The sequence below is a fragment of the Labeo rohita genome, chromosome 24 (genome assembly GCF_022985175.1).
Source record: "Labeo rohita strain BAU-BD-2019 chromosome 24, IGBB_LRoh.1.0, whole genome shotgun sequence".
Taxonomy (NCBI): domain Eukaryota; kingdom Metazoa; phylum Chordata; class Actinopteri; order Cypriniformes; family Cyprinidae; genus Labeo; species Labeo rohita.
The window spans coordinates 18,497,037-18,522,199 of NC_066892.1; the positions used below are offsets into that span (position 1 = coordinate 18,497,037).

Consider the following 25,163-nt stretch of genomic DNA (forward strand, 5'->3'; position numbering starts at 1 on the left):
AATAATCCATGCCATAGAGATGTTAAAACCTCGACTTGCTTTTCAAACAACGTCTGTTTCTGACACAAAGCTTATATGTCAAATGTTTTCCTTCTCTAACACCTCTAACTCTCTCGGCCTTGATTCCTTCACACTACGCAAAAACTTCCAGACGCCTTCTGAGGCCGTCGAGCTTTGCTAAACAAGTAGTGGCTGCTTTTCAGTGATGCTGCTGGCGGCAAATCAGCTCACTCTTACCTGAAACTGGACAGACCTTAACCATTCATGTCAAATTGTTTTTTCCCTCTCTTTCTCCCTATCCCCTTTTCCACCTGCCAGGACTCTAAAAACAATATGACTCCTTGTTATTTCATCTCGATGTCTCTGTGAAGAGCCATCCGTGACACAATAGACGTTGTCTGAGAAAACATTTTTGTTATTCTCGCGCAGAATGGGAAGAGAGGAGTCGGTGGAACAGAGAGCCACATTGTCTGTAGGCTCAACCCCTCCACCGTTGTTTCCTCCTTCCAGGTCTTCCCTCCTCCCGGCCGAATGACGGAAAGGTGATTCATCATTGGTCTACGACAGCTGCAAACTGGATTAGTCCTCCCCCAATCAACATGCAAAGCGGCTTAGCCAAGGTAAGCAGGAAAGGGAGGGGTGGGTCGACCGGGAGGGGGGGTTAGTTTTGGGTGAGCGAGCTGGGGGCGCCTGTTTGAGGTCGCTGCCGCTGCTGCCTCTGGAAGTGTAGGGAAGGGGGGGTGAAGGCTGAGAGAGATGGGACTTTGTTGAACAGAAGCTAGTCAAGCATGACACCCCTAGCATCTTTCATCTGCAATTGACACTATCTGAAATTTATCTACACTCCCTCTCCAGGCGCACTGACAGTTTCTAATGATGGTCAGGGGGATGACTGGGACTTCGCCTGAGGGTTTAGGGGCACAAGTAGATGCTTCTGCATCTTGTACAGTTAGAGTGAAACCTATGGGGCCACATATGTTTTCTATGATACTTCAAATGCCGCTATTACTCTTTTTAGTCAACAATTACGTTCGGCCGTCCACTTCTGCGCTGATACCTGCGGCGCTATTACCCAATATCAGACTGGAGCCGAACTGTTGGATCTAGGTCACGGTTATTCGGCCTTTCCACCAAAAATGTCCGAAAAATCCCTGCATGAATTTTTAATGCTGGGCTGTTTTCATGATGTAGTAACCCGAGCTGTTTGGTCTTGGTGTTTTTCGCTCCCCTCTTCCCACAATGGCTGTGCCGTGATGAATAATGGTCAAGTTTTTCCAAATTTCTCCTTCGTTTTTGCTTCTCTTGACCCCGTCTAGTCACATTAACACAGTTTTGTGCTCTAAAGTCGTTTGTTACATCATCCCAAGCTTGGGAACCGTACTTCTGCTTTTTATAAAAAGTCTAAGACAAGCTGTGAAGAAGGAGGGACGGAGAAATATAGACCTCGCATTCAGCGCCCTGAGCTTACGAGGCATTACGGGGCAAAGCCCCTCATCCAGCAGGTGATTTTTCACCAGGTGAACGGGGAAGGGAGGGGGGCTTTTAAAAAGCAAAAACAAGCCCTTGTGCTGTACTGCTAAATATTTATTGTTTAAACAAAAAAGGAGTGCATTCAGCATCTTTGATGTGCGCTTGAATTCAACCTGAACTGAGCCGTCTTTGAAGCTCTGGGGAACAAAGAGCTGCGTTGGAAGTGTCATCAAAAAAACCAAACACGCTTCACTCACGACTGTTTGCACGGCTTTTTGTCTCGCTTTGCTTATTTCAAGCGCTGCGTTTCCATCTGCAAACACCGCCGGGCTTTTAACATTGATCATTATAGACCACGCGGGCTGTCTGAGTCGCTCCGACACGGATGAGATTCACCTGAATACTTTGATTCTGATGTAATAAGCAACGGTGGATTTTTTTTTTTTTTTGTCAGCTGTATGAGGTGCACGTTTACATTTAGGAAATTATTAGCAAATACTGTTTTCAAATTCAGCACAATTCATAATGAAACTTCACTTTTATTCGCCTTCCCCCTGCCTGCTTTCTAGCCACGGTTTACAAGATTGTAATTTTATAGGCCACGACGTGCATGTCTCTTTTTGAATTTCATAGACTATGCAAAACATATGTTGCAAGTTACTAGTTTTGAAAAACAACGCTTTAATCAAAATAACTTTAAAACAACTAATCCCAACTTAAGCTGGTCAGCTGAATCCACATGGTGGCCCAGGAAAAATAAATCCACTTGCAAAGAATGTCGATGTAGACAACAATTGAACACAGATGTGACTAGAATTAGACACAGTTTACAAAATGCTACACTTCACTGGACTCTGTGAGCATAGAGCAAAGAAATGTGCACCAGCAACAAAACACTGATTACCTTACGCAAAAAAAAAGGACTGAATGAGAAATGCGTGCCTGTGATATAAGATTTTGTTGCAGGTATATGCTTTAAAGTTTTTTTCCTCATAACTACGGATTGTATTGAGGGACAACTTTATTAATTTGAGATTTATATACTTATACATCATCTAAAAGCTGAATAAATAAGCTTTCTATTTGGCCGAGAGACAACTATTTGAAAATATGGAATTTGAGGGTGCAAAACATTTTTTTTTTTTTTTAAGTTCTTAGCAATGCATATTACTAATCAAAATGTAATTTTTAATATATTTACGATAGGAAATTTACAAAATATCTTCATGGAACATGATCTTTACTTAATGTCCTAATGATTTTTAGCATTTTTGACCCTTATGATGTATTGCTGGCTATTGCTACAAATATACACCATGCTACTTATCACATATGTTATTATAAAACGATATTAAATAATAACAAGAAGACCAAGAGGCCCATAAAAATACACATCAATGATCAAATCAAAAGAACGCTTATTTACATGGAAACACACTCTTGGACGCAAAATCAGTTTGCTTTTTAATTTTTCATTTAAACAGGCAATTTGAACTTTTAAAATTTAGCGTAATTAAAATCTTAATTCTGAACACATGCTGCGGTTTGCTGATAGCCAATTTGTCTCTTCCATTTTGTTCAATCTGACATGGAGCTCAAGCGATGGACAGCGCAGCTACATTAAATCTGTTAATTCTGAGCTCTTCAAGCCGCTAAATTATTTCCAGAAGTCCATCCGCTTTGAGTGTCCATCAGAGAAGATTTAAGGTACACATCTGATCGAATTCTCCCCACCGCAGTGTCAGAAAAAAAAAGCCCTGTGATCAGAACACGTGAACTGTTACAAAAAAGCTTTTTGGGAATTTTAAAGCCCACTTTATTTTTTTCCCCTCAACTTTTAGATATTAAAATCACTGTTGTGAATTAATTTTAAATTTGGAAATACTAAATAAAATTTTTATTGCTAAAACATTTATTTTTCCTCATTCCCCTATATTCACTATATAAAACCTGCATCTACACAGACATACTAAAAGCAAAAAAAAAAGACACCCAGGTTTAGCTCATCCTCTGCTCCTCTGCTTAAGTAAACAAACTCCTTGATTACATGTAAACAAACACAAAGGAATTGTGAATGTAGAAGAGCCGTGATCAATTGAGCTTCTCAGCCCTTATTTCCTGCTCCCTGAGCGACGTTTTCCTGAGACCAACAGTGGCATGTTAACAAAATAACACTCTACTGTATTTAGTAAACAACTAATCGCCACAAACTGTTTCCGCTGTCTCTAACTCATAAACAGTGGAGCGCAGCAGTTTCAATTAACCCTGTGTCTTTCACCGCGCACCGCTTCCAGCTCGGCCGCACACATACGGAACGCATTGGGCCTTCGGCAAACAACGGCACGTCGTGGGGCTGAACGCATGAGGGCTTATCGGAGAGACTCAAACTTATGCCTTATTAAAACAAATACGGTGTGTAAACAGTCTAAATCAAGCAGCCCATTATGAGGTAATTAGATAAGCGGGGTTATTGTGCGAAAGGAACATAGAGAGGGCGGCTGGAGGCAACACATATTAACATACACTGGAAAAAACAACGTGAGCCGGGAAACAGCTGCCGTGGGATGACTCTTCAATTATTGTAAAATAAAAGCAAATTTAAAAACAATTCCCAGTGTGTCTTTTCTAAACTACAGTATAAAAAGTAAGAAGTATGTCATTTGTTTTAAGTCCTACGCATTTTAGCAAATGACACAAAGTGGTAAATTATTCTCAGATAGAAAACTTCTCATCTTGGTTTTAGTGGCCGCTTGCCGACGTCTTACAAGACACCAATCTGCCTGTCTGTCTACCCTAAAGCATTCCAGCCTGTAGCAGATGGCATTAGATGTCAACTGCTAAAACTGAACTGGTTTTGTTTATTCTGCCAGCTGAATAGAATCTTGGTTTTACTCGCTGGATGGAAAATAGAAACGTATTATCTCGGGCTCAAAATGGGGTCATTATTTACAATACAGACTCTCATTTCACTTCCTTGTACACCTGTTTTAAAGTATCAAAATGTAGTCCTCACCTGAGGGTTGAGGAGACGCAAAAAGTGTGAATCAGGTGCGTGAGCTCTCAGGTGTGAAAGAGAGTCACTGGGGATTTAAATTTGAGCGGCAAGCGGTGACAGCGAAGTGATGCTTTTTAGTCTTAAAATCTTAAAACTGTTTAAGTTGCTGCTGCATTTTATAAGGAATTATAGGTGTGTATTTAACTGAAAATTTTAGGCAACTGAAATTGGAAAATTGTAGGAACGTCTACTTGTACAAAATGTACAAAATATTACTTAAAAGATTAAAATAAGATTAAATACTTTGTATGTGTGTTGATATTTAAAGGTGATCGGTCAAAATATGCTATTACATTAATTTTGCATCTATTTAAAATGCTGGCATAAGTGTAAAATTAGCTTTTTATATATTATTTATTATAAATGTAATACTGTAAACTAACACTATTGAGGATTTATCAGTACATTAAGTTTAGATTTTATAATATTAAATAAATTAATAAACAAAATACAGTTTGTTGAGAGAAAAGTAGCTGCCCGTTTTAAAGGATTGCAATTTAGTAATTTGGAAAACTCCTGACTGGCGTATATAAAAATATCAGAAGGCGTTTTATAAAATATTTTAATTTAATCTAGATCTTGATTACGTGAAGTTATTACACACAGCTGAAAATACTCTAAAAACGATGTAAAAAGTTCAACACGGGACGTGTTAAATAATAAAATTGGACGAAAACACCCTTAAAAGAAGATCAAAAAAGTACTTACTACAATTATGGTAGAATCCTTGGACTTTTTTCTTTTATTCCTCCTTTTTTGCAATCTTCCGTTGAGGTCTGTCCGTTCCAGAGCAAATAAAGAAGTTTTTTTTAAAAAAGAAACTTCTCTCAGAGTTGACTTTAAACGCGTGGCTTAGCGATAAAAGACAACTTTTTTCTTTTTCATTTTAAGGGTGAAAAGTCATGGAGCCCCGTGCTAGATCTCAAGAGACAGACTCCGAGCAAGAACGAGAGTTGTCCGATTACTGCTGCGGGCAGTGACTAGCTAGTGTCTGAGGAAGAGAAAAAAAAAAGAGTGAAAGAGAGAGAGCCGGTTGAGAGAGACAGAGAGAGCGAGAGAGAGGGAGGGAGCACGCAGTTTGAAAGCGCAGAAAGTTGCTCGCTTCTCTCTCTCACAGGAAGACTTTAGTTTGGAGGAGGCACTGGGGAGTTTTCTTCACACCAGTCCTCCATATGTCATTCACTCACAGCTTTAAGCAATATAGCCTTCCTCTAGATTGTATCAGTGATCCTAAGACAATGAAACGGCAGATCCTGCATGCATCTCTGCTAGTCTGCTGGATCCCGTGGCTCTCCACACACACACAGCCCCAGGGCACAGCTTTTTTTTTTTTTTTTTTCCTTTCTCTCTCTCTCTCTCTCTGTCTCTCTCTCGTTTATTTTTATTTTCTACTTCCCACAAACCGGTTCTTTTTTTTTTTTTTTTTGTGGCTGATTCTTTCTGGTTTGTCCTTGACAAAAGGATCCTAGTAGGTATGCATTGAGCAAATATAGTTTGTAAATGATGGAGCTGATTTTATTGGAGCAAACTGGCTCGTCCGATCAGCGTTATAGTGGAAGCCCTCCATCAACAAGTAGACTGTTCACTGCTGTTTGCAAGGTAATGACTGCCGTCTGTCTGCTCCAGCTTATTACTTCATTTGTTTCCAAAGTTTACCTTCACTGCTCCCTCACAACGGAATACTACCAAATTCAATCTATTGATAAAGAAATGCATTCCTACTGAGGATGTGTTGTGAATCTCAATATAATACACATGTATATAATGTACATGTAAGTTTACACTGAAATTAAGAAAATTTAAATATACACATATATTAACATATAATCTGCAATTTCATTCAATTTTAAATTTTATTATAGATAGATAGATAGATAGATCTATATGTAACTGAAATAACATTATACGTTAATATAATTATCTTAATTGTAAATGTAACTTTAAGTACGGAACATTACATTACAATTAAGACCATTAACGTTTATTTCAATTATATATTCATATATATAGAAAGAGAGAGTTTAGAGAGAGAAAAAAAACGTATACATTACCAGTCAAAAGTTTTTGAACAGTAAGATTTTTAATGTTTTTTTAAAGAAGTATATTCTGCTCACCAAGACTGCATTTATTTGATCCAAAGTACAGTAAAAACAGTACAATTTTGAAATATTACTATTTAAAACAACTGTTTTCTATTTGGATATATTTTAAAGTGTAATTTATTCCTGTTATTTTGAAACTGAATTTATAGCATCATTACTCCAGTCATATGATCCTTCAGAAATCATTCTAATATTCTGATTTGCTGCTTAAAAAATATTATTATTATTATTATTATTATTATTATTATGTTGAAAACAGCTGAGTAGAATTTCTTCAGGTTTCTTTGATGAACAGAACAACATTTATCCAAAATAGAATTTTCTGTAATATTATAAATGTCTTTATCATCACTTTTGATTAATTGAAAGCTAAATAAAACTATTCAAAAATACTGACTCTTTTGAATGGTATAGTGTATGTTACAAAAGCTTTTTTTCAGATCTTTCTATTCATCAAAGAATCCTGAAAAGATGTATTCAACAGTTTTAAATATTGATAATATAATAAAAAAAAATGTTCTTGAAAACAGCAAATCAGCATATTAGAATGATTTCTGAAGGATCGTGTGACACCGAATACTGGAGTAATAATGCTGAAAATTTAGCTTTGTTCACAGGAATAAATTACATTTTAAAATATATTTAAATAGAAAACAGTTATTTTAAAGAGTAAAAACATTTCACAATATTACTGCTAAATGCAGGCTTGGTGAGCAGAAGAGGCTTCTTTAAAAAACCTTACTGTTCAAAAACTTTTGACTGGTAGTGTATTAACAAATATATTTTATATATCAATAAACAAAGAATAAATAAAAGCCATATGTGCCTTATATTATATATACTATATAGGCCTATATTACGAAATTTCCCACGTGTTTGGGTCAAGACCTACAACTCAGCTACAAGGTAGCCAAAAAACTCACTCACACACCTTAACGCTGGTGTGTTGCAATGAAATGGATTCGGCAGCCATATATGGGACAGCAGGTCAAACCTCCGCCGTCCTCCCTAGTATAAATAGACCCGAGCTTGACTTTTCCTCATCTAGATGCGGTGCGCTACTAAAGCAGTTGTCATGCAAATGCACAGGCGTTTACGCTACAGACGTGCCTACAGGTAAAAGCCGGCGTTTCACATTTCAGCCTGAGAAAATTAAATATATTGCATTTTGAAGAGGCTCTTGATAACTCAATAGACTAATAAATGCAGAGGGGGTCTCAAGTAACTATTCGCCGTAGCTGAGGGGTTTATACGCCAATCGAGTTAGAACCCCCTCTCTCGCACATAAAATTAACTTGCAATGTAATTTTGCAGATATTTTAAAATTGCACGGCATAATTAGCCCAAGTTGTTTATGTCTCCCAAGCAAACACTTTCAATTTCCCCAAAGCAAAGCTTGAACGTCGACGGAAAGGTATGTTTCACATTACTGTACCATAACTATAAATAGCACAATATCAGGTGAAAGATCTCTCATGATGTTCAATAAGACTGAGATTAAGATTCTGGGAGATATATTGGCTAACTAACATAAAAGGCCATGAATAATAAATCTAAATTCATATATTGGGAAAATAAGTTTCAAAGTGTAAACAAAGTTTTGATATGGTCTATCATATTGTGTAATACAGTTGTGTGAGAATGTTCAGTTATAGTTAGCACTGAATTTGTAATTAAATAATTAAATCTAAATAAATTCTACATCTACATATGAAAAAAAAAAAAATGTTATATGTGTTGATCCTAAATCTAAAACCCTAAATCTAGGCCTTAACAGCCTTATTTTTCTGCTCGAGTTAAACACTTAGCAAAATGGCCCTTTAGAATTAGACAATCACGTTTGCAATGTTTCTATTATGTGCCCGTGATGGACTTAACAAAGATGCATTGATAGTCCTAGACTGACATCAGTGCTAAAACATTACTTGCCAAAAACTATATCAAGCTAGAAATATGAGAAGTGGGTAAGATTAAAAGTGAAGCCGTTCTTTATTAAGGATTATCTTGATGGGACCCTGCAGTCTTACTGGGAGGCTGCAGAGATGCCTGCTTGAAATCTAGACACATGGGGGGATCTACTGTGTCCTGCATTGCACCGGGGGTTATCAAGAAATTATGTCACAAATGCATAATTATGCTATGATTCATGCACTGCCCACAGCTGAGCCACTAAAAGCAACTGGCTGAAGTTGAGCTACTCATTACTCACTGAAGTAATTCAGCTGAAAGACAATAAATGGATGCCCTGATGGAATGTCATTATTGTGATTGTATAGCACAATTACGCTTCTTCTGAGAAAACACAGTAATCGTGATGCTAATAATGCTAATGCTAACCAACACAGGTTGTTTGCAATCTGCTACCAAAGTGTTTACACAATGTCACACTTCGAGGAGATCGAGTTGCTTTTTTCGCCTCTCTCCCAGAACATAAAACTCGAAAGCTTCCCCCAAGATACGAAACCTGAACTTCAGTCGTTGCCTAATGAAAACAACTTTTTACACATTTTACATAATATTTACCTACTAACGAGAGGGAAAAATAATTCTGGGCCTCTAAATTCATGTCCCTGACAGGAGGAGGATGGGAAAGTTTCTCTTTGCTGATTTCAGCAAGCTGTCAAGCAGCTGGTATTGGATATTTACTTCATTCTTTGAAGGATTCTGGTCACAGTGAGTATATTTTCTGCTTTGAATAACTGAGGTACAACGTGTCTTTAATGACAGAAAATGTAAAAAAGACAGCTACACTACCAGTCAAAAGTTTTTGAACTGTAAAATGTTTCATGTTTTTTAAAAAACATGCTCAACGAGCCTGCATTTATTTGATTCGAAGTACAACAAAAACAGCAAAATTTTGAAATATTTTTACTATTTAAAATAATTTATTTTAGTCTTTTATTTTATTTTAGTTATTTTATTTTGTCTTTAGTGTCACATAATCCTTCAGAAATCATTCTAATATGCTGATTTGCTTTTTTAAGAAACTTTTTTCATTCATATTATTATTCATATTTAAAACAGCTGAGTAGAATTTTTTTCAGAATTTTTTGATGAATAGAAAGGGGGGAGAAATGATAGAAATTAATATTTTTATTTATCAAGGATGCTTTAAATGGATCAAAAGTGATGATAAAGACATTTATAACGTTACAAAATTTCTATTTCTGATAAATGCTGCTCTTCTGAACTTTCTATTCATCAAAGAAACCTGAAAACACTCTACTCAGCTGTTTTCAACATCATCATAATAATAAATGTTTTCTGAACAGCAAATCAATATATTAGAATGATTTCTGAAGGATCATCTGACTGCAGTAATGATGCTAAAGAATCAGTTTTGAAATCACAGGAATAAATTACTTTTTAAAATATATTCAAATAGAAAAGAGTTATTTTAAATAGTAAAAATGTTTCAAAATGTTTCTGTTTTTGCTGTATTTCAGATCAAATAAATGCAGGCTTGGTGAGCAGAAGAAACTTCTTTAACGAAATATTAAAAATCTTACTATTCAAAAACTTTTGACTGGTAGTGTATTACAAATGAAACCAAAAAAACACGGTTACTATAGTTAAACCATGGTAACCACAAATTAACCATGGTTTTGCTACACTAACCACAGCTTAACCTAAACTCATGCAGACCTGACCAATGACACCTATGGTATAAATCAACACTTAAAAATGAATATTTTACTACAATATTTTAGATTATTCACCACGGAGAAAAGCTTACGGATATTTACCAATCACAGACAGTTTCATGACATATTTAGCATGAGTTTATGAAGCCATTCAGGATAATGTCTCATACATTATATCAACTGTACAGTAAAATTGAGGTAAACAGTAATATAAGACAATGTAAACAATATACAGTGCTGGCAACTGTCTATTATATTTATACTGTCTTATGTACCTATCCTTATTGTCACTGGGCTGAAAAATATTTTACACTGAGACAAATTCCTTGCACAGTAAGATTTTCTTTCTTTCTTTCTTTCTACTTTTTTTCCTTTTTTTTGACAGAAATTAATTTAACCCAGCAAGGATGCATTCAACTGACCAAAAATGATAGTAAAAACTGTTACAATATTACATCAACTTTGATAATAATAATAAAAAAAGTTGCTTGAGCAGAAAATCAGCATATTAGAATGATTTCTAATATGAAGGATCGTGTGACACTGAAGACTGGAGTAATGCTTTTAAATTGTAATTTTAAATTGTAATAATATTCCACAGTTTCTACTGTATGTTTGATCATTTTACCATTTCCACTGAACTTTTGAACAGTAGTGGTTTATGTATGACGAATAAAGACAAATAAAAAGGATTCTAATTGTTAGTCGGAAAAACTCAATCCAATACCGTTGCAATCGGAAGTAATGGGCAAAGCTAAATTCAAACACAATGTACGAGACGTTTTATGGATTATACGACTCCATCAGTGGGTGTTTTTCTCTCCTCCTGCCTGATCCCACAGACTGCGCCATCAATCTCCAAAACTACATTTGCTGATCCAACCTGCAGTGCTTAATTTCACTGCTAGAGAGGAGAACCAATCAGACGGGATCTGCTCGTCAAAGCACGCTTACCCACTGTTCAAAAACCATCTTCATTTGACTCCAGGGCAATCTTTGATGATGATGACGACCTGTCACCACAATAAAGATTTCGACAGCACAGACAGATAATTTTAAAGCCCCCTAAGGTAAATTAGTAGTGAGCAAAGTGCTTTCAAGTGGTGAATAAAAGCTGAAGTGAAGCTCCATTTATAAACAAACATCAGGTTTATCCTCTAGAACTAATGGAGGGTATGTTCATATTTAATGCTTTTAAAACAACTGGATTTCTCCTCATCAGAATAATTCAGCTGGTTAACCTCAAAAGAGCGCTGAATGAATCAAAATTTGCAATCACGGAAAAGACAAACTAAAAGGATGATACATATGTTTCATATTCAGCTCATGAGTGTGAATTTCCAACTACAGTGATGTTTGTACTAGAGACGTAAAAAACATCAATGCCGACAGCGTGTTTGTTTAAGAGCGGCACAAAGGACACTTCTATCCATGAGTGCACTGCAGGCCACGCTTTATGAGGATTCAAGCACACCTGGTGAAGTTCTATGAGGGCCCTCTGATCCTCAAGAAGGCAGTTTATTACTCTCTAGGGCTCTGAAAAAACAGCCAAACAAGCGAACTACACAGACCTATTACTCTGAAAGAGACATCACAGAGGATTGTGGTGATATACAGGACATACTCCCTACTGGAGTGTTTATTTAAATGCTGTACTAGGGCCATTGGCTGTTGTTAAAGGAAAGAGAAAAATGGCAGGGATTGAAGTAACTTCAGCTGTTTGTGTTTTCAATCAAGAGCACACTCTGGACAATGACTGTTAGTCCATTCAGTGTCCTGGCCGTATTTCCACTGTTTTGGCAGTGCAGATGTTGACAAACTAAACTACCAAATAAGCTGCAGGTGTTGTAAGTTATATGAAACCCTACAATGCCACAGTGTAGAAATTAATTTGCACATCAGCTAATAAAATGGCATCATGTGCACAATGTATTATTTATGTATTATGTATAGCAAAACATTTAAAAAAAAAAAAAAAATGATCCTATATATATACAGTTGAGGTCAAAAGAATACATACATCTTGCAGAATCTGCAAAATGTTAATTATTTTAGCAAAATAAGACAGATCTTTTTTATTTAGTACTGACCTGAATAAGATATTTCACATAAAAGATGTTACATATAGTACACAACAGAAAATAATAGCTGAATTTTTAAAAATTTACATACAAAAGTTTACATACACTTGATTCTTAATACTGTGCTGTTACCTGAATGATCCACAGCTGTTTTTTTTTTTTTTTTTTTTTTTTTTGGGTTTAGTGATCGTTGTTCATGTGTCCCTTGTTTGTCCTGAACAATTAAACTGCCTTCTGTTCTTCAGAAAAATCCTTTAGGTCCCACAAATTCGTAGGTTTTTCAGCTTTGTTGTGTATTTGAACCCTTTCCAACAATGACTGTATGATTTTTAAATCCATCCTTTTACACTGAGGACAACTGAGGGACTCATATGCAAACATTTCATTGATGCTCCAAAAGGAAACATGATGCATTAAGATCTAGGGGGTGAAAACTTTTGGAATTTGAATATCACGGTAAATGTAACTTATTTTGTCTTCTGGGAAACATGCAAGTATCTTCTGCAGCTTCTGAAGGGCAGTACTAAATGAAAAAAAATATATATTTAGGCAAAATAAAAAAAACATGTACACATCTTCATTCTGTTCAAAAGTTTTCACCCCTGGCTCTTAATGCATTGTGTTTCCTTTCCTTCTGGAGCATCAGTGAGTGTTTGAACTTTCTGTAATAGTTGCATATGAGTCTCTCAGTTGTCCTCAGTGTGAAAAGACGGATCACAAAATCATACAGTCATTTTTGGAAAGGGTTCAAATACACAAGAAGGCTGAAAAACCAAAGAATTTGTGGGACCTGAAGGATTTTTCTAAAGAAAAGTAGGCAGTGTAACTGTTCAAGATCACTAAAAAAAACAAACACAGCTGTGGATCATTCCGTTAACAACACAGTATTAAGACTCAAGCATATGTAAACTTTTACAAAGTGTCATTTTTATAAATGTAACTATTATTTTCTCTTGTGGACTATATTTAAAGGTGAAATACCTTACTCAGGTCAGTACTAAATAAAAAACAAAATGCATTTTGTATGATCCCTCTTATTTTGGTAAAATAATTAACATTTTGCAGATTCTGCAAGGTATATATAAATGTTTGACTTCAACTGTATATACACATACAGTATATACACAACTATACATATATATATGTATATAACTATATGGTTTATATCCACATAAACCATAACTGGAATCTTAAATTCCTGAATAGGAAAGTCTGCTTGCCTCCACTAAATTTAAATCAGCTGCGCCCTGAAATACCAATACGTTTCGCAATAAATTTTCAGCCCCCTTCTAATCACTCCAAGCAAACATGCCGGGTGTCCATAGGAACATTTGTCAGCGCTGGCCCAACTGTCTTGGTTTTGGTCAGAAATGTGGCATTCCCAGCCTTCACAGCTGCCTCCCCCAGTTGGGTCCAGGTCAGCAGAGTGCCGCGGCCAGACCGCCGCTCCCTGGCCCCCGGAATGGGCTCTCCCCTGCAGAGAGGACACTTCGGCTCTCAGGCGGAGGGATTAGTTTCAGGCCAGCAGAACTCCCAGTGGGGGAAGAGCACTGAAACTACAGAGGTTAGAGCCACTGCTTCCTTCCAGCCGGCTGACATTTGTGAAGCCAGGAGCCCACATAACAAAAACACATTAGGCAAATGTCTGGTTGGGGTTGTCTGTTTAAATTGGCCAGATGAAAGCCACTTTGATTGGGGCACTGCCATTCTGCACAATGGCAGTGGGCAGTTCCAGGGAAGGGGCAGGCGCATGGAAGGAATGCAAGAGGGAGAATACGACTGTGTCTCGGCGTAAGGGAGAAATGGATCCGTGTGTGCCTCAGCGGGTAGTGTAAATGTGCTAGACGATACCACAGCTTAAGAAAGTGCAGCCTCATTGATATGTAGGCATCATAGGTTAAAGCAGCGCAGGCATTGTGAAAGGCCTTTTGTGCTAAACATACGTTTTCTCTCAGTGTAAAATAAATACTCTATGGTTTATTAAAATACTTTTTAGCACACAACCAAAAAATACAGTGGGCCAGCAAAAAATAATACTTCAAATGAATGACTTGTATATACAGTATAACAAATAATAAAAAGTGGGGAAAAAGGGTTATTTGTTCTAAAATGATTTTTATAAAGATAAAAACCTTAATTTATAAATGTAAATTGTAAAATTTAGAAGTAAATCAGAATATATTTCTTCTGAATATATAAATATAAATTGTGAATATTTAGAAGTAAATCAGAATATAGTTTTATAAATCTGAAAATCTAAATGTAAATAAGAATATAGTTGTAAGTCTGAATATATAGAAGTAAACCAGAATATATTTTTATAATTCTGAAAATATAAATTTTGAATATACTGAAGTTAATCACAATATTTGTTTATAAATCAAATATATAACTGTAAATCAGAATATAAAGATAAAAACCTTAATATATAAATGTAAATTGAAGTAAATCAGAATATATTTTTCTAATTCTGAATATATAAATGTAAATCAGAGTATATAGTTGTAAGTCTCAATATGCTGAACTAAATCAGAATATTTGTTTATAAATCTGAATATAAAGATAAAAATATTAATATACAAATGTAAATAGTGACTATTTAGAAGTAAATCAGAATATATAGTTGTAAGTCTGAATATATTGAAGTAAACCAGAATATATTTTTATAATTCAGAAAATATAAATGTAATACAGAATATATAGTTGTAAGTCTGAATATAAGTAAATCAGAATATTTGTTTATAAATCAGAATATAAAGATAAAAATATTGATATATAAATGTAAATGGTGAATATTTAGAAGTAAATCAGAATGTATTTTTATAATTCTGAATATATAAATGTAAATCAGAATATAGTTGTAAATCTGAATATGCTAAATATATATATATATATATATATATATATATATGTAAACTGTAAATATTTAGAAGCAAGTCAGAATTTATAGTTGCAAACCTGAATACATAGAAGTAAATCAGAATGTATTTAATAATTTTGAGTATATATATGTAAATCAGAATATACTTGTTATTCTGAATATGCTAAAGTAAATCAGAATATATGTTTATAAATGAGAATATAAAGCTAAAAAATCTTAATATATAAATGTAAATTGTGAATATTTAGAGGTAAAGTTATAAGTCTGAGTATATAAATGTAAATCGTAAATATGTAGTACTTCTACATAATCACAATTTACACACATGGTTATACAAGAGCGCATTTCTATATATATATATATATATATATATATACACACTACCGTTCAAAAGTTTGGGGTCAGTAAGACTTGTAATAGTCTTTAAAGAAGTCTCTTATGCTCATCAAGGCTGCATTTATTTGATTAAAAATATAGAAAAAAAAAAAAAAAAAAACAGTAATATTGCAAAATGTTTTTACAATATAAAATAATGTTTTTTATTTTAACATACTTTAAAATAGAATTTATTCCTGTGATGAAAAGCTGAATTTTTATCAGCTGTTACTCCAGTCTTAAGTGTCACATGATCCTTCAGAAATCATTCTAATATGCAGATTTATTATTAGAATGATCAATGTTGGATAATATCAACAGTTTGCTGCCAAATATTTTTTGGAACCTGTGATTTTTTTTTCCAGGATTCTTTCATGAATAAGTTTAAAAAGTACAGTGTTTATTCAAAATATAAATATTTTATAACAATGTAAATTATTTATTATTAACTTTTAATAAACTTTTAATTATTAACTTAATACACCCTTGGTGAATAAAAGTATTAATTTCTTAAAAAAAAAAAAAAAGAGACAATAAAAATGTACTGACCCCAAACTTTTGAACGGTAGTGTATATATATATATATATATATAATTAAAACACAAAATTTGCAATAATTGTTGACAAAACTTTCTGGATCACTGCTCGTTGCTAACTTTAACATTTAACATTCAAACTGTTTTGAATTTATAAAAGGCCTGGGAAGCGTCTTCGACCTACCAGTTCTAAGGAAGCAACTAGAAACAATCTGTACTAAAAATATTTCCACACTTGCTCTTCAGGAAGTATAATTAAATCACTCAGGGCTGCTTACCATATATAATGGCAGGGTTGCTATTGGGCAGCACATTTCATTTTTAACTCTAGTTTAGACGTTTAACAGCTGAACTTCTCTGGCTCTTTCTTTCTCCCTACGCATATGCATTTAAAATAACGCTAGGATTATGTGGATATGAAATAGCGTACATTTTATAGGACAGGAAGATGCTGCAGCGGCCCCTGAAGTGTGTGAACTATTAGCAGCTTGCTTGGCCAGCGGTTGCCTCCCATCATGTTGGCGTCATATAAAGTGACTTGAAGCATGACCAGAAGTTCAAAAATAACCAAAGGTTAATAACAGTTTAAAACTATCCATGAGAGCGAGAGAGCAAAGACACATGCTAATAGCATCCCCCGATGAGGCCTAGCTCCCCGCAACTCTGGGCTCTGCGTCTCGTCTACTTAATTGATCAAATTCGCAAAGACAGTTGCCTTTAGTTACAATAAAAATCTATCACCCCAACTTTGTGCAGAGTTTTTGCAAGGGGCAAGTGCACCAAATCCACATTAAAAGGCCGCAGCGACAAAGTCACAGTTTCTAGACTGACGTGCCAACTTTCCATGTTTATTTCCTTTTCGTGCAGCGCTCAGAAGGTGATTTCCTCTTTGAGGAAATGGAAATTGCCTAGCGGGACTTTACGCCGAGCACTTCAAAAATACGTCAAACCTCGTCTTCTGCATATCTAGGCCTCTCAGTGATTGACACGATGGCCAAAAATCCCATCTCGACACCAGTGGGGTGTCGTGGACGTACTCAAAAGACTAACAAACTTAAAAGTAAAGCCTCTATATGCGGCAGACGTTCATTTCCAGATGTATACGTTCTGGACTTTCCTCACAAACACATTTCTGCGCACCGAAACCGCAGGGAAAGGCTTTTATTGCTCGGTTGCATGTAGTATGGTTGCTCCATGACTTCACTGGGGTGTATCATATCACCACGTCTGAATGGGATGTGCAGGGTGGATTCCTCGTAATGGATACGCCGGAGAGGAAAAGTTGTTTCAAAACAGCATTTTGAAGTTCACCTGATGACACATCCTCTTCACAGGCCCTCTTCGACCTCTGTCCGCTGTCACAGCCTATGGAAATATGACAGGAAGCAGTAATCAAGGCGAGGGGACTACCGTCACGGCTGACGCATAGATTCGGATTTTGATGAGGAAAAAACAGCCCATGATGGAGGTTTGACACCATTGTGAAAAACGCTTCCATTACAATACGGGCTTACAGAATCCCTGCTGCTCTTCATTTGATTCGTCTGACTAAAATGTTTATGGGAGACACTGAGTCATACTTTCATTTTGTGGAAAAACACACAGGAAAAGAAAAAAGATGATGCCTGGCCAACTCGAATGCCTTCAGACAGAGTTATAAAATCCTCTGCATTCAATAACATTAGCAGGCTGTCCGTACGCCGAGGGTTTGCAATGCTAGGTTGCATTAGCATCGTCAATCCCTTAACAACAAAACAGCGCAAAACATAATTTTTTAAACAAACATTAAGTAAAGCGATACCCAAAGTCTCGTCGTCAAACGTCTGAGAGGTATAACTCACAGCTCACAGCAAGATTGATCTATAAATAGAGAGAAGTGTACCATGGTAACACTCCCTGCCAAGTCTCGGTTACACGACTCGCAACTTTTTATAGGCCGCAAAAACTTCCTGTTGCCGTGGATACAATGCAGAAGAATAGTCCCGGATTTGGATGTGAAACAGGTAGGACTGGTCAGGCCAATTAGAGGAGCCATTTGCTTGAATGAAAGCTACCACAGGGACATTCAGGGTAATTGGGGGTTTGTTCATTCACTGGGCTGGAATTGTTCTCCCTCTCGGCCGCACCTGGCTTAGACTCAGCAGAAGAATGGAAATGACATCCAGCTTCAATTTTAATGGCTGCTCAGCACAGACAGCTGTCATTTCTGTCTTTTGATGCATATTAGAACAGTGGATTAGTGAGGCTAGGCCCATTTGGAGATCGAAAAAGAGAGATAAGACAGCATTTTAACAGTGAAACACTGTTAAAATGTTATAGTAAAAACCTGCTATTTGCAGTATAGTATGTTTCCTTACTACATACAGTGAAAACTGTAACAGGACATTTCATTTTCAGTGAAATATTGTTAAATGTAAAGTTTCTAGAAGTGAAAAAGCATGCCAGCACTAGTATTTATCACAAATTCTGACATTTCATTGTTCGAGTATAAGTTATTATCATTAAAAAAAATAGCGTTATTTCCTTAACAAACCCGTACAACTTTATTTCTTTTGTGGAACACAAATGGAGAATTTTTTGATAATGTGCTAGTAGCTCTTTTCCATGAAACAATGAAGAGGGACTAGAGCTTTTAAGTGTTAGAAAGAACACCAAAAAAGTGATCACATAAGTAATCAGTACATTTTATGCATTATGTTTTGTGCAAAAAAACAAATTTGTGTAGTTATTCCCTGCTAAACTACCTACAGTAGATTATTAGGATCTGAAACGTATGGATTTATGCCACCGAATGTCTCACAATTCTGACTTTTTTTTTTTTTTTGCAATTACCAGTTTACATCTCGCAATTCAGACTTTTTTTTCTCAGAACTGCATGATATAAACTTGCTTTTCTGATTTTTTTCTTCTTCCAGAATTGAGATAAAAACTAGCAATTCAAATTTCAAATCAGATCAAATCATCAAAACTAGCAAATCATAATTGTGTTATATAAATTCACAATTGTGAATTATAAAATTATAATTGCGAGATGTAAACTCAGGATTCTGACTTTTTAAAATCAGAATTGCAAGTTTACATCTCAGGATTGTGACAATCAATCTTTTTTTCCCCTCAAAATTGGACTTCAAAACTTGCAATTGTGAGTTTATATCTCAATTCTGAGGAAAAAGTCAGAATGGTAAGATATAAACTTGCATTTGCGAGAAAAGTCAGATTTGCGGGTTTTTAATCTCGGAATTCTGACTCTATTTCTCACATTTGTAAGTTTATATCATGCAATTTTGAGGGGGAAAAAAAAATCTAAATTGTGAGAAAAAAAGTCACAATAACCTTTTTTAAAATTGTTTATTCAGTGGCAGAAATAAGCTTCCACAGAAAAGCAATCATGAACCAATCATAAACAATTTCATGAAACTGTAAAAGCGTAATTTACAGTTCAGATACAGGTTTTCACAAAAACAAAAACTTGATCACAAAAAATGATAAACTTTCAGCTTTTAAATCGTTTTAAAGAATATGGATGACTTAAAAGTATTAATCTTTATATAAACTTGAACAAATATTATCAATCAATTATTATATTAATTAGGGATCCATGATATTGGATTTTTGTCAATATCCGATATGCCGATATTTTTCAATACATTTTGGCCGATAGCCAATGCCGATATATTTCCTTTTGTTTGGAAACAACACCAAGTGTCTCCTGTGTGAAAATTAGCAAACTATTTTTAATTTTGGTTAGTTTTTAACAAGAACTTATTTGTTAGAACTAAATAAACAATAATGAATTTCTTTTATAATGACAGTACACTGAAGCTTTGAAAATAACTATAAATAAACTACATCAATCGCTGCTTTTTTTTAAACCTTAACATTTTATTTTAATATTTAACATTTGTCAATGGTCTAAAGCAAGAGCTGTAAAAATTCTGAAAATCTTTTAGAGCTCTTTTTTTTTTTTTTTTAATATATAACATATTACACATTAATGAATAAATCAGTATATATAAAATTATTTAATTTCCAAGTCTCATGTTTGAGATTTTTTAAATTCATGTAAGCTATAGCTTCTGACCTTTAAATCAAAACATACTCATGATTTTATGACATTAATTACTCCTTTATTTAATCAGAAACACAGTCTAAATGTTTGGATTATTTTGTAAATTTTACTTTTATTTTATTAGAAGTAGGCCAACAGCGCCCTCTACGGAACTAAAACTCCTTACCAGTGTTGGGGAAAGTTAATTTTAAAAGTATTACAATTTTGCGTTACTTCCTAAAAAAGTAACTAATTACGTTACTTAGTTACTTTTTAAGGAAAGTAATGCATGACGTTACTTTTGCGTTACTTTCTAAATCTGGGCAGCCTTGCTTGTGTGTTTTAATATAAAAAGTTCTATTTTGGGTAATGTAAAAGCCCTTTCACACCAAAAGCCTCAGGCTGAAGGAAAAGTAAATTTCCGTCTGTACAGTAGAATGCAGAAGACGAAAGTTCAACAATCTTCAGCAATAAAAAAAGAACAAATGTTAGTTTATCTGAGTAATTTTTGCTTTTTAATATGGTTGAATTGGAACATCGAAGGTCGGCAGCAAAGACACTGGTTTAAAAAAATCAGCATTAAACAGAAGATATTTGTATTATTTCACATATTTAATTATTGCAGGTTTGCATCATATTCTGAGTTGTATTTAACTGTTTTTATTAATTTTGAGGAAAACTGAATCTGTTTTTTTATGAGTGAGATGAATTAGTGCATGTTCACATTTATTCTAGAACTAAAGTAACACTAAAGCAACATCTTACTCCTGATTTCACTCAACATGGGGACAGGAGAGCTTTCAATAAATAGGAGAAAAGTAACTGGCACTACTTATTTAAAAAAAAAAAAAAAAACTCTTATATTTTCTTGTAAAATAAAAAGTAATGTGTTACATTACTAGTTGAAAAAAGTAATCTGTAATGCGTTACCCGCAACACTGCAAATGCAAATTCATTCTCTGCCAGCAGGTGGCGCTTTTGTAACGTCAGAAATACAGTGGTTTCTCAAGTAACTGCTTTTTTGAAGTTTAATCGTCAAATTAAGCCATATCGCAATTCGTCTCTTTCTGTCCTTAAATTTAAGACCTTTCAAAATCATAATTAAGACCTTCTTGTACCATTTAAGACTTCTTATAGCCTTAAAACTGATACGACTAAATTTAAGACACTACGTTTTCTGAAGTGTTCAGTGCGAGAAACTGACTGAAAGTTATGTTGTTATTTCATGATAAACGTCCCATACTGTAAAAAACAATTTGTTTAGTCAGCTTAAAATCATTTGTAACTTGGCTGCCTTAAAATTTTAAGTTCAGTCAACTCAAAAAAAAGTTTATTCAGCTTGAAATGCTAAATTATACTAAGTGACAACTTAGATATTTGAGTTGAATCAACTTAAAATTTTAAGGCAGCTGGGTTACTTACCCATCTGTTAAGTTTAGCAAACACAAATATCTAAGTTGTTACTTAGTACAACTTAACATTTCAAGTTGACTAAACTTATTTTAGTTGACTGAACTTAAAATTTTAAGGCAGCAGGGTAATTATTTTAAGCTGACTCAACAAATTGTGTTTTTTCTTTTTTACAGGTTATTAGGATCTGGATCAGACTGATTCGTACTGTAACAAGTCATTCAGTCAGGTTTTTATAGAACCAAACCAACTAAATCGATTTAAAAGATTTGGACATATGTCACTACATGAACATGCCAAGGAGAGAATTTTCAGTAAACAAAATTTCAGGCTGTTCATCACACAAAATTACTGCATGACTTCAGTTAAAGGAGAAGTCCACTTCCAAAACAAAGATTCACATATGATGTACTCACCCCCTTGTCATCCAAGATGTTCATGTCTTTCTTTCTTCAGTCGTAAAGAAATTATGAAATGTTTTCCTCAAAAAACATAATTTCTTTCTTTTCTTTAAGAAAGACATGAACATCTTGGATGACAAGGGAGCGAGATAATTATTTGTAAATTGTTGTTCTGGAAGTGGACTTCTCCTGGAATATATCATACAAGTTGTATGATATTTTAAATTTTTGAAGCTTCAAAGCTCCTTTCCCCATTCATAACTGCTTGGAAAATAATAATGACTACATTGTTAAAAAATTCTTCTATTGTGTTTCACAGTACGGGTTTAGGACAACATGAGGGTGAGTCAAATATTTTCGGGTGACCTTTAAGTAAATGAAGTCTTTGACAAAGTGAAACCTCACCTATTCTCTGTCTCTTGGGGTTCTTCTGCATTTACCGGCATGACGAATGACCCATCACATGATGACTATGCTATTTACAAAATTACAAGCTAGCTGAAATTCTGTCTCACCAAACGGCTGCTCTGGGCCTGAATAATTGATCAGATATTGAAAAGCTCTAATAAAAGGAGGCAGCCTGCTATGCAGTCGACATTCTTGTCTTCGGCTGCTAAAGACACATCTCTAATACATGAAGGAAAAGGCTGATTAGGCAGAAGAGTGCAAATGTTGTTCCTTATTTTTATCCCTCCAGGAGAGCAGAATTTGAAATAGAAGATTGGGTTACCGTGGTGCAATCTGTCATGCTAAGGGAACACGCCCAACCGGTGCCAACGCCAACTAGTTAAGAGCTCCCTGCTGCATGGAGAAACACGATCAGAACAAAACAGCATATTTATGACATACTGTAAACAGCGTAATGCGCAAATATAAACAAACTTTCAAATTAAAATATTAAAAGATGTTCAGTAAAAATGATTTTTCTTTTTCATGCTGGCTCGAACGGTTAGAGCCCAACACAAAACGATAAACACTGAATTAAAGATTACTGAGCCATGCCACCTCACAAAAACAAAGCCTGTCAGAGGTTAATGTCTCCTAAAATATTAGATGATTTGACTTCATGACTTCAATTCAGGTTGGAAAATGTCGTTGTGTGACTCCCCATGAACTTTTGAACAGGGTTATTAAAATTAACTAAAACTACAAGCACAATATTTCATTACCTAAAATAATTACTTAAAAAATGAAATAAAATGAGCAAAAAAATAAACATTTAACTACATTTAACTATATATATATATATATATATATATATATATATATATATATAATTAAAAACTTATTTTATTTTAGCTAGTTGCCAAAGCAATGGTTGTCGTTTTTGTTTAGTTCAAGTTGAAGTAATTAAATAACTAAAACTAAATAAACCAATTGTATACACAAATAATAATGATAATGACAAAACCACAACAAAATTACTAAAATTAACTAAAACAAAACAAAAATAGAAAAAAAAAATCAAAAGAACTATAAAAGTATCTCAGTGATACTAAGAATTATTTTATTATTTTGTGTTAAATTTTTTATTATAAAATATTTTATTAGTATTATTATTTAATTGGTTTCCTAAAAAAGATTCAGAGAACAGTTCCTAAAAGAACCATTTCATTACTTACATAAATATAATTACTTAAATAAAGTAAAATAAAATGAATAATCATTAACTGAAATAAAATAAAATAAAACAAAACAAAACATAAAAAATATTTTATTTCAGCAAGATGTCATTTTTGTTTAAACAAAAACTCAAACACTACAAAAATATAATTTAAAAAAATAATACAAAATGACAAAAGTTCATAAAAATGACTAAAATAAACAAAAAAAACTATCAAAGTATTTTAATGATACTAAGAATTATTTTATTGTTTAGTATAAAATTTTAATATTACACATTTTATTAATATTTGTATTTAATTGGTTTCCTACATTCAGAGAACAGTTCCTAAAAGAACTATTTAATTACTTACATAAATATAAATAATTACTAAACAAAATAAAATAAAATAAATGAACATTAACTGAAATAAACTAAAACATAACAAATATTTTATTTCAGCAATTGCCAAGGCAATAGTTGTCATTTTTGTTTATTTTAAGTTGAAGTACTAAAATAACTAAAACTAAAAACAAAAACCCAAACACTACAAAAATATAATAAAAAAAACTACAAAATAAAAAACTACAATTACTAAAACTAAAATTACAAAAACTAAAACAAAACAAAAACTATATATAGTTTTTATAGTTATAATAGTATATATAGCAAATATAGTTTAACAAAAAGCTTATAAATGCGCTCATTCATTCATTCAAAAACGGAAAAAATAAAATAAAATAAAAACCATGAAAGTATTCAATAAAAGTACAAATTATTTTATTATTTAGTATTAAATGTTATTATTTAATAGTTTATTATTTTAGACATTTCACACACACTTTTAAAAATAAAAGAGTTTTCGAAGGAGTGCAACAGAAAACTCATTTTTGGTTCCCCCAAAACATTCCACACTTCCTAAAATAATAAATAATAATTTAATTACTTAAAATAATTGCTCAAATAAAACAAAATAAATGAACATTAACTGAAATAAACATTATTATATTATAAAGCCAAGGCAATAGTTGTCTTTTATGTTTAGTTTAAGCTTAAACTAAAAACTAACAATACAAATGACAAAACCACAACAAAATTACTAAAATGAACTAAAACAAAACAAAAACGGAAAAAATCAAATTAACAAAAACAATAAAAGTGTCATAATGATAACAGGAATTATTTTATTATTTAGTATAGTATATGTCTATATAAAAATATATTTATATTTATAATTATATTTTATATATATTTAAACAATATAATTTAAATATTTAAATATTTAATATTTAATATTTTAGACATTTTACAATTTAAAAATATTTAATGATTAAGAAAATATCTATTTAAGAGTGTATGGTTTTTCAAAACATACACTCTTCAAAAAACTCGTAAAAATCCTTTCTTTCTTAGTGTGAAGAACATTTTACAAATTTTACGAACCCTTCTCCACTATAGAAAACCTTTTGAGGAATGGAAAGGTTCCCTGTATGGAACGTTTTTCATGGAACCACAAATGACAATAAAGACCCTTTATTTTTAAGAGTGTATGAAACC

The 25,163-nt window shown here is 33.6% G+C and overlaps 1 protein-coding gene across 9 annotated transcripts in view; it reads right to left on the minus strand.

Annotated features, from left to right (window-relative positions):
- eya1 (EYA transcriptional coactivator and phosphatase 1) overlaps positions 1 to 5,714 on the minus strand; it is a 55,166-nt gene extending 49,452 nt beyond the window's left edge. The window contains exon 1 of one of the 9 annotated variants that reach the window (XM_051098662.1): positions 5,234 to 5,712. The gene's annotated coding sequence lies outside the window, so the exon portion shown is untranslated. Of the gene's footprint in view, positions 1 to 5,233 lie in introns of all 9 variants that reach the window. The other 8 variants (XM_051098661.1, XM_051098653.1, XM_051098654.1 and 5 more) reach the window with 8 other exon arrangements.
- Positions 5,715 to 25,163: the final 19,449 nt, after the last annotated feature.